At 45.9% G+C, this 16,604-nt stretch overlaps 2 long non-coding RNA genes across 2 annotated transcripts; both read left to right on the top strand.

Moving 5' to 3' along the window:
- Nucleotides 1-2,536: 2,536 nt before the first annotated feature.
- LOC135187675 (uncharacterized) lies at nucleotides 2,537-4,210 on the top strand. Its single transcript, XR_010307406.1, has 3 exons — nucleotides 2,537-2,723; nucleotides 3,168-3,284; nucleotides 4,104-4,210. It is a non-coding gene; the product is annotated as an uncharacterized LOC135187675 (long non-coding RNA).
- Nucleotides 4,211-5,370: 1,160 nt separating this feature from the next.
- Nucleotides 5,371-16,146, top strand: LOC135187670 (uncharacterized). The gene is made up of 3 exons (XR_010307404.1): nucleotides 5,371-5,458; nucleotides 5,563-5,665; nucleotides 14,607-16,146. It is a non-coding gene; the product is annotated as an uncharacterized LOC135187670 (long non-coding RNA).
- The last annotated feature ends 458 nt before the right edge of the window (nucleotides 16,147-16,604 follow it).

Genomic DNA, 16,604 nt, shown 5'->3' with positions numbered 1-16,604 from the left:
ATATCTGTTATCTCTGCCGTAGAGCAATATCAGTTTCAGCCTGCTCTGCTGGGCAAATAACATAAAGATCCCAAACATCATTAAGCTGTGGGGAAAACTCCTCTCTCTGTTTATAGTTTGAATGTTTGCTAGTTAATTAACAAATTCCCTGTGCATATTTGATCCTAAATTGTTTTCATAAGCATGTACCGAACTTTAATATTAATATACAGTGGCTGGGGGTGGTGAGAGTTCACAATATTGAATTTAATAAACATATATTTTTATATAAAATTATCTCACCCCAATTAATTTCTCTCCTCCGCCAAATAGGCATAGGTAGCAGAAATCTCCCTCTGCAACAAGTGTCTACCAAAGCTTGGTACTTCTTGACTTCAGAAGTGCCAGGCCATTTCACAAACACGTCCCAATATACTCTGTTGTCCCTGTTCTCCACCTGGCTGGAGACAGGGCACCTCTAATGCTGAGCACTGTGACTACATGAGACACATGGACCTGAATTACTGGCCGGACCACCCCTTGGGAAAGAGGGTTGTCTGCAGGACACTGGAGCATCCCCTCTTCTGGAGGAGTTATTCCCTGTGTTTGCCCCCTGCAGTTCCCACACCCTGGCCCATAGAGCTGAGGTGGGCTGGCCATGCCATTTGTCCATGTTTTCCCCATGTTCACACTGTGCTCTCCAAAGTGAACCCCTAGATGTCCCCTGTCTGCTTTGGACTGGTCTCCTACAGGGAGGAGGAGGAGTACGGCGGTGTGTGTTCCTAACAGCTGAGACCTGTACCCATTCAGAAGGTGAAGAGTAGGGGCCCCCTGCCTTCTGCATTTCAGAGACAGAGACCTTAAGCTCATTCATCTCCTGGGTAAGGGTTTCCAGAGCTGAGATCAGGGCCTTTCTGGGCATACTGTCTTCAAATTGCCTCAGGTCATTAACAAATTCCCAGACAGTTGGAATATTGTTTAGAACTCCGCCCAACAGCAGCGCTTCCAGTGTACGTGCATATGTGGAAGAGGCACACTGGGTCAGTTTCTTTAAGAGGGCTGGCTTCGTGTGGACATCATTCAGGTCCAGAGGCATTTGGCCATCTCCATAGATTATCTCCTCTACAGTCATTTGCCTCAGATAAATGATCCCCTGTTCCATATTTGTCCACTTAAGGGGATGGAAAATCATGTCATCCTTGGAGGCGTATCTCTATCTTACAGCTGTGAGGAGTCTGGCCCAACGTGTGTGTGTGCCATCCAGCCTCACCAGCTCTTTATCTACACCCCCATTCCTCAACAAGGACCCCAATTGCTTAGCTTCTCTCTGATCTGAGTCCACGGTTTCTGCTCCTCCATCCCAGCAGCTCAAGAGCCAGGCTGAAAGAAACTGTTCACTTGCTCTTGCATATTCCTGCCTTGTCTGCCTAATTTCTTTCCTGGACATAGAGTTTATCACTATAACTTCACTATCAGATCTGCTGCCATTTGGTGCATGTTGCTGGGGCAGAGTTTGGGGCAGAGCTGTGCTCAGGCCACATTGTGGCCTGTTGGACTGGTCTGACTGGCCACGCCCCCACTGCAGCTACAGCCACTGCAGTGGCAAACACTGGGTGGGCCACCCCTCTCCCTAAAAGTCCTAATGGCTGTGGTCAAACGCAGTTTCACATGGTCCAGCTTAAAAATACAATGAAGCCTCCCTGAATCACATTTAAACACAATGCAAAAACTGCTAGCAAGTACCATTTTCCCCCAACAATATCTGGAGCTTCTACGTCCCAGCACATATTCTCAGAGTTGTTACATGTCTCAGAAGCATTCCCAAAATTAGTTAGATTTCCAAGAGAATTCAGAAAATATGCATAGACCTGCATAGGCAAATTCTTCAAATATTCCCAAACCATAGCAATCACTATCCAGAAAACATGATAACATATAAACTTCAAAATCTATGACCAAAACAGCCATCCAAAAGCTTGGATTATTAAAACTCTCAGAACATCCATTTTTAACTTCCAAATCTTGTCTAAAATAATTCTTTTGACCTAGGCCCATGTTGAGACACCAAATAAATTGTTTCAGTTTTAATTTAAATTTCCAGAGACTCAAATAAATTTGACAGAAGCAATAATGATTTTTATAGAGTGCCCTTCTCTCTCCCCCTCTTCTTTCCCAAAAGACAGGGATTAGATGTAGAGAGAGAAAGGTAAGCACACCCAAATAAATGAATCTCACTCAATTTGGAAGTTAAAAAGAAAAGTTTAACAATAACTTAAAAAGGTATTTGAACTAGGAAAGTTACAAAGGGTGTAGGGAAGGGAAAGCAAATACAAAATATATAAATACAACCTGATTTTGATGGTGATGGCCATGTGGTAAAATAGAGAACCAGGAACAGGATGGTGATGGTGGTAAGCACAGAGGCAGGGAGCGCAGACAGAGAGAAACAGGAAGTCCCCCTGCTTTTATGGATCTTTAGACAGGAAGGGGGAGTGGGCTAACCATCACCTGGTAGTGTTCACCACTGGGGAAGAGTCAAGACCACCTAGGGTCAGGTTCAAGGTCATTCCCCCTGGAGGGTAAACCCTATACATTCGCAGAGCCAGTTTCATTGAGAATATCTTACAAAGGATACTATAGGTAAATTGGGCTACTTTAGAAGTCAGGCAGTGGAAAAGGCTAAGCTATAAACACAGCTTTTTCCCACTATTAATCAGGCTGAGCAGAAAGTTTACTACTCACAGGTGAGCTAGGCTGTCTGGGAGAAAGGGTGGTCCAGATGCTTGTCAGCTCTCTCTCTTTCAAAGACATCCAAATCTCGTTAGACCTATTAAGCTTTCACAAAAGGGTGCTTATGGTGGGAAGCTGTCCTAACCAGGAGTGGTCCAGTCCCTCAAGAGCTTGTCCTTTGCAGTGTCAGGGGACCCTCTCTGCAGGAACTATCCAGGCAGGGGAGAGCTCTAGAGGCGGGAACCTCCCTAATATTTTATACCTTTCCTAGACAAAGAGTTGATTTACCATTTCCTAGGTGTGAAGACCACAACCAATCATCAGCCAGATTCCAGTGCAGGCATCTGCATGGGTCACCCCTTGTGCTGGAAGAACCCTTAGCTCCACCTCTTCAAGCCTGCAGGGCAAGTTGGGGGAAACAGTTTTTTTATGCCTTGACTCTCCCATTCAAACCACAGAGGGAGAGGACTTTGGGGTATCCAGGACTTCAGGACACCCATGCAGGAGCTGAAGCAGCTGGTTCAGAAGCAACAGGTGGAGCTGAAGCGTCTAAAACTGAAGCTGATTCAAGATTGGTAAGCACCAGGACAGAGAGCAGTCCTTTTTCTCTATCACATCTCTTTGCCATACAGCAAATGTGGACACAGTCTGCACTGTGATTTGATGTGTGGCTGTTTAAAATACACAGCTCTGCCACCCCAGCAGTTGCAAAGTTCTTATTCAGAGGCCAAACTTACTTTCTGGATTTCATCTGTACGGTGATTATGGAGAAACTCTTCTGGAAGATCCACTGAAAGCACAGTCCTTTCACCCATGTTGTGAAGCCATCCCACAGCCCATGCTGTGCTAATGTAGCGTTGTCTGCTGAATTCTTCCTTTCACAACATTTACTTTGCCTACCCTGTCCTCCAGTGTGTGCCTGTGTCACCTGAAAATCCAGGGTTCTTTTTATTTATTTTTTTTTTTTCTGGCACCATCACCTTTGTAGGGAACTGGAGTAAGTCTCGTCTCATGGCCTCTTGGTTCTTATAGGCTGTTGTATTTCAGTTGTTGATTCCATAAGGGCTCTGCAAGAAGTGCATTGTGACCACAAGGAGTGGGAAGTGCAAAGCATTATGTCCTAGAAAAAATCCCTTTTGCCTTAAAGAAAAGAAGAAAGCAGTCACCTCTCCTGTCTTCTGACTGCTTTCTCTGCTGTCCTTTGAAATGCCTTTGTCTCTGACTCATGTGCTGGGAAAGCCTGATGAGGCCAAGCGTGGGGATGTGGATCCTCCAGGGTGGACTTAGAGCTGCAGTTCTGCATTCTCTTTTCTCACTGTTTTGTTTTTTTTTTTTTTTTTTTTTTTTTTTTTTTTTTTTTTTTTTTCCCTGCCCTGACTGCTGCTGCCTATCAGAGCTCTCTGTCTGCTGCTGTTGTGGAAACTTTCCCTGCTACTGTCAATGGCACTGTGGAAGGAGGTGCTTCATCTGAAAGAGCTGACATGCCCCCAGGATTTCTTTTCAAGGTGAGTTTGTGACAGTGGGGTAACAAGTTCCTGGTGGCTTTTTTTTTTTTCTCTAATAAATTAACTACTTCTGCTCATCATGGCCATGGGCTATCCTGCATTGAAATGGAGAAAGGAAGTTGAAGGGGAGATACATCATACTCTTGCAGCTTCATGCACTTCCAGACACCTCAAAGGACTGTATAAGAGCATCAACGTCTAAATGCCTGGCACTGTATTTGCTGCATAGCAAAACCCCTGCTTCTCTCTCCTGCAGTTATTTCTGGTGGTGTGGTAGTGTCAGTCACAAACTCTGGGTAGTAGACAAGAAATTGTGTTCCAAACAAGAAAGGTTAAACTTTGATGCAAGTGGCAAATAAAGAAGAATTGGAAACACCAGTAGGGACATAGAATTTTGTGTTTGAGCAAATTAGAAAGACAGGATGAACAGCAAAAAAATACAGGATTAGAGAAGGCAGTCTGGTGGGTGTTGTGAATGTGCCAGAAATCACTTGTGGCTTGTTTTGCAGCTGTGGAAGAAGGAGTGATTGTGGGGTGAGCATATGTCACAAATTTAATATGCATAACAAAATACAGTAGCTGCATGACACAGATGCATAATGAGAGAAATGACAGCCTCCTGCTATAGGAATGCTTTTCTTCTGCTTTAGTCATGCCTATGCATCATTTTACCTCTTAGATTTTATTTTTTTTTCTGTGAGTTGGGTACCAAGAGCAGAAGAATGAAAAATGCTGAAGAACAACCACATTTGAACTGTTTACAGGCAGTTCTATAGGCTTTAGTGCCTGAAGAGGAGAGCTGTGGTTTGAAGCAGAAAAGCTGTAATGGAGATGTTGATGGGAATTAGGCTGATTACCATAGAGAAAGCATGACAGAATATAATCACTTGAAGATCCAAACGGATATTCTTCCCTACATTGTAGTGGCAAAGATTGAGACTGTAATCTCCATTAATTTTGCAGTCCAGCTGTAAGAAGAGTACAGGGCACTATTCAAGTGAATTCAAGCTTTCTACCCTGTGTGGCTTTAATGCCCATGCCATGGTAATTCAACTGTATTAAGTAAGGATGGGGAGGTGCTGGTGCATAAGAATTAGAAAGAAACTCACCAGGATACCCTTGTGGCAAATGTGATCTGCATTCCAGGCTGTATGAGCAAGCATGTAGTGGAATGGTTATTGCCACAGATGTGACATTTGTGATCTGAACTTGCCTTGCCTCAAGCAACAGGATGGCCTCCAAAGGTATCTTCCAACCTGGATCATCCAACAAATCAGAAAGCCTTGTTGCCCATTCAGAACTGGGTGAAAAAAAGTCTGGCCTCACCTAAGTTCTCCTCTCCCCATAGGTTCAAGCCATGCATGATTACACAAGCCACTGACAGTGACAAGCTGCATCTGAAGGCTGGGGATGTGGTACTTGTGATTCCCTTTGAGAACCCTGAGGAAAAGGTGAGTGGGGAAGACAGGGTGTGAGCCTGGGTTGGGAGGAGTCAAGATGATTTCTAAAGTTGCTGTTTCCTCCACTAACAGTCATCTGGGAGGATGTAGAGCCATCAGTTTGTGGCTGGAAGCTGGCAAGAGAACAGGTTGTCCTTGAGCTTGCTATTGGCTTCCTGCAACAGAGTGAACGATGTTGCTTGTGACTGGAAAGTGAAGACATTATCATGCATAAAGCAGGTGAAGTAGCCAGGGCTTCCTGTCTGTGTCAAGGCATTTAAGCCAATACAATGGCTTCCTTCATCAGGGACCCCAACAGAGCCTTCTAAACTTTGCTCCAAAACTTGATGCATATTCCCTATGAACTGTGCAGACTGTGGCATAGCCAAGAGTGACCCACTTACGATACTACTCTTTTCTCTTGAGGAACGCTGGAGCTCTGAGAAAACATCTTACGATGCGTGAGGTGTTGCACTTGAGCATAATAATGGCTAGGACAGTGTTTGGTCAGCAGATGGCAGCAGAGCCAAAGACCGAAGCAGGTTACTCAGCCTTACAGAACAGTCTTGCTGTCAGTCTCAAACCCGACTTTAAATGTCGATATTTATCCTAAGTCCGAACTATTTCTAGAAGTCTTGAGTAAAACCTCCTCACTTGCTGTGTTTCAGAACTTCTGGGTGATACAGCCTGCAGCAGTTTTACTGCACTGTCTGAACGAAGTGGTGATTTCATAAAATCCGTGCTCGTCTCCAAGTTTTTTGTTTGGAAAAGGAAGTGATTCAGTAATCTCCAGCTCTTTGAGTTTGGCCATGCCCAGACAAGATCTGGATTCCACAAACAGTAAAGGAAAGGTGATGTAGTTCACTTGCAATAGAAGTTGTGGATGTTCTTTGTTGTGGATTAGCTGTTGGCTTTGTGAATTATGGAGGCAGATCTTGCTGCTGCTTGAGAAATATGCCTGCAGTTCCTGCAGAGCTAGGTGTTCTTGAGGGGGGAAGGGTTGTATGGGGAAGAGGCAGAAATTCCTTCTTGAGACAAGACTTTTCACTGAATGTGTGCTGCTTTAAGGCTAATTTTCACTAAGAGAAATTAAATTCTTAGTTGTGAGAAGAAAGGAAAAAACAACAGTAACCTATATCACCATTCTTCTGCTGAGAAACGCAACTAGTAAAAATATAGACGAGACGGGCACTTCACACATACACACTGCTCAGCTCTCACTTGAGGTTGTACCTTCTTTTCTGACAGTCTGCTCTCTGTGGCTGATTCTGCCTTTAACTTTCTAATCCACCTAACGCCTTTTTCCTCTAACCTCCTTGCCATTTTTTTCTTTACATCTCACCTCAGATCTCCAGAGTTATCATGTGAGATATGTGTGGGTTAATCTGGTTGTTTCTGAAGGGAGGGAAAGAGGGAGGGGGAAAGAGATTTGAGTTGGGAGCCCTCCTGGGGACTCTGTTTCTGGGAGGGGTATTGTGTTTCTGTGTTACTTTTAATTTGTATATAATTGTATATATCTGTATATATATGTTTACAGCTAAGCTGTAATATACAGCTTCATTCTTTAATTTCCAGCCATCCGAGTCTAATCTGGGTGATTTTCTTAAGTGTGGCAGGGCAGGTAACTCCCAAACCATCATAGAGTGGAACTGCTCCACACGAGTGTTTGTGAGCATTTCTTCATCAGAAAGCTTTCTGGATGGGAAATGAGTTGAGTGGTAGCTCCCCTAGTTTCTGTGGTATGAGATGGCATTTGTGGAGCAGTGTATTTCAGTGCCCTATGTTTGCACTTGAGCTGGATGTGGGTGCAACAGCCATGAACCTGAGACTCTCCAGGCTGCTGAGGGTGAGCTCTGAGTGTTGCTTACATGATGCTGTAGCTGTTTTGAAACCCTCTAACCTTCCTAGAGTGTATCTTGTGCCACAACTCATTTCCCTAACCTGGTCTGTATGCAGCCAGAAACTGTTAGCTGTTAACATGCACATGAGAACTGTACATGTGAGTGGAACAGGCTTAGGATAATAGACTGTGATCCATGTTCCCAACTTGCAGCCCAGTTGTCAGTTTGTGGGTGCATCAGCCAGGTCTGGATTCCTCTCTCTTAATAGAAGAAAGGGTGGAGGGTAATGCTTCTGAACTGGCACTTCAAGTGACATGGTTTAGAATTGGCAAGGGTTAGTCTGGGTCCTTATGTCTAATCCCCATGGCTGAGAAGACCCTTTGTAGCAGGATGCAGTGGGAGTGGTGCATGGTGTATGCCACAGATGCTATGTGCAAAGGGATGAGCTTTTGCATTTGCTGTGCTGTGGGCTGGAAGCTACCTTCCAGACACTTGGGCCCAGCATCTTCTGCCTAGTCATTTGTCTTCCTAATTTATGGCATGTCAGTCCTTCTGCAGCCCCTGCAGCTGTCTGCTGCAAATGGGCTCCTGTCTCATGCCATTTGTCGTGGAGGGGTGTTCTGCAACCTACGCAGATTTTGGCAGAGGGGAGAAATTAATTAATGTGAGAGAATATTTATAAAAATATATATGTATTTATTAACTTCCAATATTTCAACTCTCGCCACCCCCAACCACTGAACTTTAATATTAATATTCATTTTTACACGGTTATGAATACATTATGGGAATATATATCTACAGAAACTTTATTAATAACTAGAAAACATTGAAACTATTAACAGAGAGAGAGTTTTCCCTGCAGCTTAATGCTGCTTGGGGTCTTATAGTATAATCTGCTTTCTGCTTTATGGCAGAGGTAATAGAAATTACAGAGGCATTCAAGTATTTACTCACAATTCAGATTAATCAGAAATCACCCTCTGGGGCTACATCACAGCCTGTTGCAAGTGTCCAATTCTTCAGGGTCTCTGCCTGTGGACTTTAAGGCTGGAATCCTCCAGCGTCAGGGGAAATGGCAGTCTCTGACCTTGTGCTGCTGATTTCTGCTGGCTGCTCTCTCCAAGAGTATGCAGGCAGGCAAGCAAGCAATGTGGTGGAGCTGCAAGTAATGTGGGGAAGGCTGCACATGAGCCCTTGTACCCCTGTTTATTAAATGTGGGCCAAGAATTAATGATCTCATTGGCCACTAGAATAACCAATCGGGTTGGCAGTCAGGCAAACCTTACCATACTGGGCAAAAGGCACTTGCCTGGACTATCCCAAATATGAGGATCACATGAGCTTACACCAGGGAGACACGAGCTGGGTGTGTGTGGGCTTACACAATCAGGTGTCCTGGGCAACTGACTTTATGGCCCCAATCTGTTGTGCCCCTTTGTGCTCGTTTACCCCTGGTGCAGGCAGAGAGACATGTCCAGGCAAAGCAGGCATAAAAAAGCCTGCTTTCAGGCCTACAGTCCCTCCACAACACCATTACCATGACATCCCCTAAATACTCAGCTCTAAGGCAGCAGCAAAGGCTACCTGAGCCTTCAGGAAGTAGGGAACTGTACAGTCTGCAGGGAACTGGAATGCAATGGCTGGTCTGAGCTGCTGCTATAGGAAATATGCTGAGAACAGGACAAGAGGGCAGAAGCTGCAGAATGGCAGTAGAAAGCGGTATGTGCTCCATGCTGAGGGCTGCTTTACTCCTGCACTGTGCAGGTACTGCTTTGAAGAGTTTTCAAGGGAGGCACTGCTTGGCCCAGGTAACGTCTCCCAGTTCCAGGAAAGCACAAATGTCAGGACAACTGTGAACCACACAGATGCATGCCCCATTTCTCCACAGCTCAGGGCATCTGGTTGCCTGAATAATTCAGCCCTGGCAAGTGAGGTAGTTGACTATGATTACACATCTCTAAGTGAGGCTGGTGCATGCTTCGCCCAGAGGAGTGGATGCTGCATGGGGGACCATTAGTTCCAAACTTGATGACCTGCTCTGACTTTTTGACTGCAGAGCCGATAGAAAGCACAGCGGACATTGCTTTGCTCAGCCTCTGACTTTCTGCTCTGTCTTGCTGTTTCGTGGATCGGGAGGATCTCCAGATAGGCAGAGGGGGTCGTTAGGGTTGTTATCTCATGGGATTGAGTGGGGCTGTGACGTGGGCTCATGACGTCTGCCGTGGGAGGTTTAAAAACCCACCGGGGCGGCACACACGATGCCATTTTGGCTGCAGAGCCTGCCCGCAGCTAGGATTTTTTTTTTTTGTCTGTTTATAACTGTCAGTAACACTGTGCACCATGCCTGTCACTCACACGATGAAGGGTAGAAAAAGCGTGTGCAGCCAGACAGATTTAGCCCAACAACACACAGGAGTCCAGGCTACTGGCTGCAGGGAGTGCTGGAGCCTATCACTTGCCACAGAGGGAGAAGGGGCGAACAATTGCATCAGGTGTGAGCAGGTGAACTTTCTCCTCACCTTGGTGGCAGAAGTGAAAGATGAAGTGGCTGAGTTGAAGGATGAAGTATCCAGGCTCAGGTCAATAAGGGAAAGCGAAAGGGAGATGGATCTGTGGGAGCAGGCCCTGCAGATCGTCCCTGCTAAGAGAACTGTTCCCGGAAACAGGGAGGGATGGGTACAGATCCCTGTCAGAGGCAGCAAGGGAAATCCACCCCAGCCCTCTCCTCCTCTTCAATTCCTCTTGCACAACAAGTATGATGCCCTGCATGCAGAGGGCAGGGAGGATGAGAGGGCTGAGGAGCATCCATCTGGGATGATGCCTAGGGTGGAGCAGTCCCCACCAACTGTAGTGGCTAGCTCCACAAAAAACAAAAAAAGAGAAGGGTTATAGTTGTTGGGGACTCTGTCTTGAGGGGGACAGAGGGACCCATTTGTTGCCATCCCACAAGGAGGTCTGCTCCCTTCCTGGTGCCTGGGTTAGGGACATCGCCAGGAGACTCCCAAACCTAATCCAGCCCTCTGATTATTACCCTTTGCTGGTAATACAGGCTGGCAGTGATGAGGCTGAGAAGGGCAACAGGGCAATTAAAAAGGAATTTAAAGCCCTTGGGAAATTGATAGATGGGGCAGGAGCACAGGTGGTGTTCTGCTCAGTTCCCTCTGTGGCAAGTCAGTTCACAGAGAGGAACAACAGAGCCCATGACATCAACAAGTGGCTCAAGGGACGGTGCCAGTGGCAGCACTTTGGATTCTTTGACCATGGGGAAACTTATAGCCAGGCCTGCTCAATCCTGATGGGGTGCAGTTGTCTAGGAGGGGCAGGAGAGTCCTGGCACTGTAGTTGGCAGGGCTCATTAGGCGGGCTTTAAACTAGGTCTGAAGGGGGTGGGTGAGGAAATTACTCTCTCTGAGAAGGAGAGAGTGGGATGGAAACTAGGGACAATTGAGGAATCGAGAGCCCAGCTGAAGTGCATCTACACCAATGCACGCAGCTTGGGTAACAAGCAGGAGGAATTGGAAGTTCTGGTCCACCAGGGTGACTATGATATAGTTGCCATTTCAGAAACTTGGTGGGATGACAGGCATGATTGCAGTGCTATACTGGGGGGATACAGCCTCTTCAGGAGAGATAGGCAAGGGAGAAGAGGAGGAGGTGTGGCTCTGTATATTACGAAGTCACTCCCTGCCACTGAGCTTGAGGTGAGGGACGAAGGGGTTGAGAGCTTGTGGGTTAAAATCAGAGGGAGGACTAACAAATCTGACATCCTGGTTGGAGTCTGTTATAGACCACCCAACCAGGATGAAGAAACAGATGAGATATTTTACAAACAATTGGAGGCGGTCTCCAATTGTGAGCCTACTAGGGGTCAAGCTCAGCTTGACATGCTGTTCTCCAACAGAGAGGGGCTGGTGGGAGATGTGACAGTGGGAGGCTGCCTGGGGTGTAGTGATCACGAGATAGTGGAATTTTCAATATGCAGGGAGATAAGGAGGAACTATAATAGAACCTACACCTTGGACTTCCGGAGGGAAAACTTCAATTTGCTTAAGAAACTTATTTCCAAAGTCCCCTGGGCAGCAGTCCTTGAGAACAAAGGGGTCCAGGATGGTTGGACCTACTTTAAACAGGAGCTCTTGAAGGCACAGGAACTGGCAGTTCCCATGTGCCAAAAGATGAGCCGGCGGGGAAGGCGACCAGCCTGGATGAGCAAACAGCTCCTGAAGGAATTGGGGGAAAAAAAGAGGGTGTATCACCTTTGGAAGGAGGGGAAGGCTTCTCCTGACATGTTTAAAGAGGTAGCCAGATTATGCAGGAGAAAAATTAGAGAGGCTAAGGCCCAGTTAGAACTTAGGCTGGCCACTTCCGTGAAAGATAACAAAAAGCACTTTTATAAATTTATGAATTCTAAAAGGAAGGGCAAGAAGAGCCTCCACTCCTTACTGGACCAGGAGGAGAACATTATAACTGACGATGAGGAAAAGGCTGAATGCCTTCTTTGCCTCAATTTTCAACAGTAAGAAGGGAGGACTTCAAGGCAAGTGGCCTCTTGAACTGGGGAATGGGGTCAAGGAGTGATGTGTTGCCCTGGAAATCCATGAGGAATTAGTTCAGGACCTGCTGAGCCACCTGGACACCCACAAGTCCATGGGACCAGATGGGATCCATCCCAGGGTGTTGTGAGAGCTGGCAGATGAGCTGGCCAAGCCACTCTCCATCATTTTCCATCAGTCCTGGCTCACCAGAGAGGTCCCAGGAGACTGGAAAATGGCCAACGTGATCCCCATCCACAAGAAGGGTGAGATGGAGGAACCTGAGAACTACAGACCTGTCAGCCTGACCTCAGTGCCAGGGAAACGGATGGAGCAGGTCATCCTGGGGGCAATAACTGCGCACCTGAGGGATGGCCAAGGGCCATCAGGTCCAGGCAACATGGATTTAGGAAGGGCAGATCCTTCCTCTCCAACCTGATCTCCTTCTATGATCAGGTGACCCGCTTGGTGGATGTGGGGAGGCCTGTGGATGTGGTCTATCTGGACTTCAGCAAGGCCTTTGACACTGTCCCCCACAGCAAACTGCTGGCTAAGCTGTCAGCCCGTGGCTTGGATGGCAACACTCTGTGCTGGGTTAGGAACTGGCTGGAGGGCCAGACCCAGAGAGTGGTGGTGAATGGTGCCACATCCAGCTGGTGGCCGCTCACTAGCGGTGTCCTTCAAGGATCAGTGCTGGGCCCCATCCTCTTTAACGTCTGCATAAATGATCTGGGTGAGGGCATCAAGTCAGTCATCAGCTACTTTGCAGATGACACCAAGCTGGGGGCAGATGTGGCTGGGTTGGAGGGCAGAAGGGCTCTGCAGCGGGACCTTGACCACCTGGACAGATGGGCAGAGTCCAATGGGATGGGGTTCAATAGCTCCAAGTGCAGGGTGCTGCACTTTGGCCACAACAACCCCATGCAGAGATACAGGCTGGGGTTGGAGTGGCTGGAGAGCAGCCAGACAGAGAGGGATCTGGGGATACTGATTGATACCCGCCTGAACATGAGCCAGCAGTGTGCCCAGGTGGCCAAGAGAGCCAGTGGCATCCTGGCCTGCATCAGGAATGGTGTGGTCAGCAGGAGCAGGGAGGTCATTCTGCCCCTGTACTCTGCACTGGTTAGACCACACCTTGAGTATTGTGTTCAGTCCTGGGCCACTCAGTTTAGGAGGGACATCGAGATGCTTGAGCATGTCCAGAGAAGGGCGACGAGGCTGGTGAGAGGCCTTGAGCACAAGCCCTACGAGGAGAGGCTGAGGGAGCTGGGATTGTTTAGCCTGGAATAGAGAAGGCTTAGGGGTGACCTTTTTGCTGTCTACAACTACCTGAGGGGTGGTTGTAGCCAGGAGGAGGTTGCTCTCTTCTCTCAGGTGGCCAGCACCAGAACAAGAGGACACAGCCTCAGGCTGTGCCAGGGGAAATTTAGGCTCGAGGTGAGGAGAAAGTTCTTCACCAAGAGAGTCATTGGATACTGGAATGGGCTGCCTGGGGAGGTGGTGGAGTCGCTGTCCCTGGAGCTGTTCAAGGCAGGATTGGACGTGGCACTTGGTGCCATGGTCTAGCCTTGAGCTCTGTGGTAAAGGGTTGGACTTGATGATCTATGAGGTCTCTTCCAACCTTGGTGATACTGTGATATTGTGATACTGTGACTCTGTGACTTTTGAGTTTGGAGGCAGCAGTCTCCCATGCAGCAATCTTGCTTTGTACTACAGCCTCATCCTATGGGCTGCCTCACTGCACATAACTCACATGAGTAGATATGTATTCAGACACCAAAGGAGTGCGTCTATGGTAGCAGATCCAAGGCATGCAGAGAATTGGATGGTTGCACATCTGAACTGCAAGCAGTTCAGCCTTCTCTTGTCACGTACTTTGGATGTAGTGGAAATCTCAATGATAGCAGACAGAGGGTGGGAATTCTGGTTCTCTTCCTGGCCAGGTTCTACCAAGCAGTGAAAGTTTAATCCATGTTTATAGATATATAGATAGGGTGGCTAGGAAGGACCTTTGTGACAGGTCTTGAGTATTACATCATGTATAGCACAAATTTGGGAGTTTTGCCAACCTCACCTTGTATCAAGATGAAAAGGCTGCTGGGCTTTGGGGAGATGGGTTAAGTTCCCCAGCTCCCAGGTCTCATAGAACAGAATTTCTGTACAGGAAATGAATCTCACTTTGTCTGTACCATGTCTCTGAAATGCTAATCGTCCAGGTGCCCTGACTTACCCAGAGGTGACTCCTGTCCCATAGCTCTAGAGGCTTTCCTCAGCAGAAATTTTTCTTCTTCAGTGAGTCTAAATTACAACATGTTTGTATTACACTTGATAATTATTTACAGTTTCATTGTCTGTAGGCACTCTGTGTCAGATAGGATTCTTGGTACTGGCTCAGGTAGGGTGTAGTCTTCTCCTTGTTTAAGGCGGAACAGAAGTTTTTTTTTCCCTTCTTCTGCATCCTCTTCCTGGATTTTTCCCAAACCAGATACAAGCATGGCTTTGATAGTGCCCTGACACTTCTCTGGCCTGCACTCTAAGAAAAATCCCTGATCACACCTGATCTGTCTTTTCTTTCAGGACAAAGGATGGCTGATGGGCATGAAGGAGTCTGACTGGATCCAGTATAAGGAACCTGACCAACACTGAGGGGTTTTCCCTGAGAATTTCACTGAGCAGGTGCAGTGAAAGTCCAAGCCCACCACTCAACATTTCTGCTGGGAGAAACAAATTTTCTGGTAGATAATTGAATAAAAGAGCAGCAACATAAAAAGAGGAGATAATTTTAAAGGAACAGAAGCCTGAAATTAAAAGTCAGCTTAAAGGGTGTGTTCTTATAAAAGGGCAAGGTTTCAGAAGTAAATCGAAATTCAAAGTGTTATCAAAATATATACATACATATAAGTCAAATGCTCTCTTCTTTTGATTTTAATGGCATTTGGATTCAGAGGATTGATGCAGAAGCAACTGACTATGGTTCACAAATACTGCATTGACTGGACTGGTGAGATGCTAGTCTGATCCCTGGAAAGGCGATGTTTGTTTAATGTCTTGAGAACAGAAGCTGCATTTGCTCTTGGATGGGTTCATCTGTTTTGTCTTGAAGGTGGCTTTCATGGCAACCATAAAAATTCAGCCTTCCCTACATGTTCAACCATCAGTAGGCCAAAATTTCTGTTATGCTGTTGGAAAAATATTTAATGTATAGTGTTCACCAATACAATGTATGTGTGTGTGTTTTATTTTGTTTCTTTAAAACAGCATTACACAAACTGTGATTTTGTACAGGCGAAGATAGAGGAAACTGCATAGAAAGGGCATGGAGAAGATGAAAAGTGTGAAGCTGTGCTTGATTCAAAGTTCTTTCAAACACAGATACCTGAATTCATGCCCTCTGAAATGCTAAGGGGAATGGACAAATTCAAGAGGACAAACAAGACAAAACAAGATGGCTCCAAAATTCAGGAAAGGGAATCCTCTGCTGCTAAAGCCCTGCAAATAGTTTCAGAAAAGCTTAGATTCATGTAGGAGGAAATTCACTCTAAAATTTATCTACTTTGAAAATTTCATTTTAAAGAAGGTGACAAGGAATTTTTTTTTCTGAAAGAATAGCAAAGAAAAAACATGGTAGGAAAGAAAAAAAAAAGCCAATTTGCTTTCTGTGTTCTTAATTGAAATTGCTATCTGTGGAATTCTATTTCATGTCTTCTTATGAAGAGTTTTGTATGTGAAATATTGTTAGATCAGCTTTCTCCAGTGCTGTGCTGGTGATCAAGTTAACCTCTATGAAAACTGTATTCTTAAAATATTCAATTAAAAAATGACTGCATGACTTCATGATATTTTAACGCATTAGGAAGGAAGGCAAGAATTTCAAAGTGTCAGTGTCAAGAAGATACTCAGCAGTCTAGTAGTGATGCTGAGACCTTTCCTGTACCTTTCCTTTGCTTCTGTTTGAGTTTAAGCCAGCAGATGACAAGGCTGTTTCAGAGTGCATATTACACTTGTTAAAATAAGTGTCACGGAGGGGTATTCTGCTGCCTACGCCAGTTGTGGTGGAGGGGAGAAATTAATTGATGTGAGAGGATATTTTATAAAAATATATATTTATTAACTTCAATATTTTCAATTCTCGTCACCCCCAACCACTGAACTTTAATATTAATATTTGTTCTACACAGTTATGAAGACATTATGGTAACATATATCAACCATTAACAATTATAACAACTAGCATACATTCAAACTATTAAAAGAAAGAGTTTTCCCCATGGCTTAATGCTGCTTGGGGTCATATACTACCTGCCCAGCAAGGGTGGGCTGAAAGCTGTTTTCTGCTTTAGGGCAGAGGTAATAGAAATTACAGAGGCATTAAAATATTTACTCACAATTCTGACTAATCAATAATCACCCTCTGGGGCTACGTCACAGCCTATGCCTGGTGTCCAATTCTTCAGGGTCTCTGCCTGTGGACTTTGAGGCTGGAATCCTCTGGCTTCAAGGGAAATGGCAGTCTCTGACCTTGTGCTGCTGATTTCTGGGTGCTGTCTCCAGGTATATGTAGGCAGGATCTCCGGT

The sequence above is a fragment of the Pogoniulus pusillus genome, chromosome 2 (genome assembly GCF_015220805.1).
Source record: "Pogoniulus pusillus isolate bPogPus1 chromosome 2, bPogPus1.pri, whole genome shotgun sequence".
Lineage (NCBI taxonomy): Eukaryota > Metazoa > Chordata > Aves > Piciformes > Lybiidae > Pogoniulus > Pogoniulus pusillus.
Note: the sequence above shows the minus strand (reverse complement) of the source record. Positions and strands in the feature narration are given on the sequence as shown.